A 2673-nucleotide genomic window follows, 5' to 3' on the forward strand; every position below is an offset into this window, starting at 1 on the left:
TTGTTGATTTAATTATTTTCAAATATATCTTCCATGTTTTTCAAGGAAGTTGTGGCCGGAGAGCTGCTTTAGCGCCTCCCCTGGTCAGAAAGTCCCTGCTTTATTGTGAGCAAGATTGTGAGTGAGAGTAACCTAGAGTTTTGTATTGTTTTGTACTATGTGTCTAATATGGAGTTAACATTACTCTAATAGCCCCCTGGTTGTTGTTACTTATAATTATATTCAAATATATCTTCCCTATGCATTTTTTGTTTCTTCCTGAAAGCTGAAAGCTTTGAGTTAAAAGGTCAAATCGAAATACGCCCCTTTTGTGACACACTAAAATCATCTTCTCTTCTCTCTCTTTATATTCTAATTGTCTCCACCAGGCCGAAGGCATGGGGAGAGAGTATGTTTTGCACTCCGTCCGTGTGTGTGTCCTTCCTTCCTTCCTTCCTTCCGTCCTTCCGTCCGTCCGTTATCAGCTAATCTCCGGTACCGTTGGCCCGATCCATGCCAAACTTTGCACACACACTCCATGGATGCCAACGACGAACCTCTGCTCCAAATATTCCTCAACGGCCTGTTATAGCGCCACCATGAGGCCGATTTAGGCAAAACACATTTCTGTAGATTACTCGTACACATTTTATCCATACATCACACAATTCGGTATACACTATCGCCATAGTCATGTGATCAACACAGATCTGCACAATTTCCCATCTTCCATCCTGATTGGCTAATACTGGCTTCCAAAGCTCACATGATTGGTCCGTTTCAAACAAAATGCCACAAATCACAAACACAGTATACAATTTCCGTGAAATTATACACGCACATTTCCACTAGGCCAAGGACGACATGCCACTCATTCTTTTCCAAATAAGCCTCATGGTGGCGCTATAACAGGCCAATTCCTGTTTTTAGCTATAACTTCATCAATCTGTATACAACTTATGTATGCGCACTCCCTAGAGGCCATGGAAAAACATTGTCCCTGCATCCCTCCACATCTGCCGGTTATAGCGCCACCATGAGGCCGATTTCTGCTAAACACATTGCTTATGTTAGTCGCACAGATTTCATCCAAATCTCACGCAAATCGGTACACATGATCTCTGTAGTCATCAAGACGAGTCTGTTTGGTTGGCTAACATTGCCTTCTAAAGTTTTCAGGAGTGGCCCGTTTCGTTCAAAATGTCCTGCTCATCCAGAATTCTATCCTCAGAGATTCGATGAGTGATCTGGCTCTGCATTTCCTCAACAAAATGAAGAATTGTTGCAAAAAACAAACGAACAAAAAAACATGTTTATATTACTCCTAAACATTTTGCCAAACATCTCACACTCCTATCCTCCTGGTGGAGACCTGTGCCCAGAAGGGCACTTTTTCTAGTTTTCTCTCTTTCTTCCTCTCCCATGATTAAAATTTGTGTGTGTGCGTGTGCGTGTGCGCGTGTGCGTGCGTGCGTGCGTGCGTGCGTGCGTGCGTGTGTGCGTGTGTGTGTGCGCGTGCGTGCATCTGTGTGTGCGTATCTAGTTCTGTGTTCAGCTTTTTTTCTCTTTTTTTAAGTTTTCTTTTTTTTTCTACTGTGTGTGTGCGTACCAGCCAAATAGATAGTATAGCGTATTCACTACATTGGAGTCTTGACAATGACAACCAGTAAGACACCTGAGGGCGAGAAGCGAGGTCACGTGCATGCATCCGCCTCGTTAATGGCGAGGGGGGGACATTAACTTTTTTTACAGGGGCCAGTTTTGAATTGCTATTAGAGGGCGTTTCTTTTTAGGTGTCTATGGATTCACATATCAATGGCTGTCTATGGGATTTTGAGCGGTGCCTCCACAACATTATGCAGATATGTGTGTCCCTGTGTCTGTCCGAGCACAGAAAGCTGCAACACGGTAACTCTGTCATTTCTCGACTGTTTCGGACGCAGGAAGGCTCTCCGGAACAGGGCAGCCCCCCCTCTGGGCGTGTCCCTGGGGGTCTGGATGTTCCGGGGACCCCCCACGCGGTAACTCTGTCATTTATCAAAGATGTTTTCCAAATATAATCAAAGTACAGTACAGAGCACACTAGCACAGTACACTATAATACAGTACAGAGCACAGTACAGTACAGTAACTATAACAATACATGTAGCTCTATAGTTGCACCGCTCAGTTCACACAGGTGTGATTTTAATAGTTTGTTTAGAGCATGACGTAAATCGTTTACCAGCCAAGTCTATGGACTTTAATGTTTGTTTAGGGCAGTAAATGACAACCTTATAGACGTCATGTGCATGGCCGATATAAATACATCTTGTAACTAGTTTTGTTTCATACGTAGCAGCCAAATATGAAAATCACACTCATGTGAAGCAAGGGGCGCCTTTTTTTATTTGGGTTAACAAAAAGACACATATTAGAAACAGAAAGAGACCAGACATCAGATACACACTCCCGCTAAAAATATTTTTAATTTGCAAAAGTTGTAAAACATAACGAGAAGAGAACCATGAATCAACAGTCAGAATTTGTTAACAAAATATGAATGGGATATTCTCGTAAATTTAAACTAAAGAATGAAAATGGGTGTTTAAATGAGACAAGTTGATGATGTGGATCATGCATGGGCATGCGTAATATCAGAATACTGATATATTATTTTATTTTTTTAAATGTTTTTTTTGTGGCTTTTGCCTT

At 42.0% G+C, this 2673-nt stretch overlaps 1 long non-coding RNA gene across 1 annotated transcript in view; it reads right to left on the reverse strand.

The window, feature by feature from the left end:
* Window positions 1-2435: 2435 nt before the first annotated feature.
* LOC306925621 overlaps window positions 2436-2673 on the reverse strand; it is a 3768-nt gene continuing 3530 nt past the window's right edge. The window contains exon 5 of the long non-coding RNA XR_013790271.1: window positions 2436-2673. This exon is cut by the window's right edge and continues 594 nt beyond it. This is a non-coding gene — a long non-coding RNA (uncharacterized lncRNA).

Source organism: Electrona antarctica, assembly GCF_951216825.1.
Source record: "Electrona antarctica genome assembly, chromosome: 6".
NCBI classification, from domain to species: domain Eukaryota; kingdom Metazoa; phylum Chordata; class Actinopteri; order Myctophiformes; family Myctophidae; genus Electrona; species Electrona antarctica.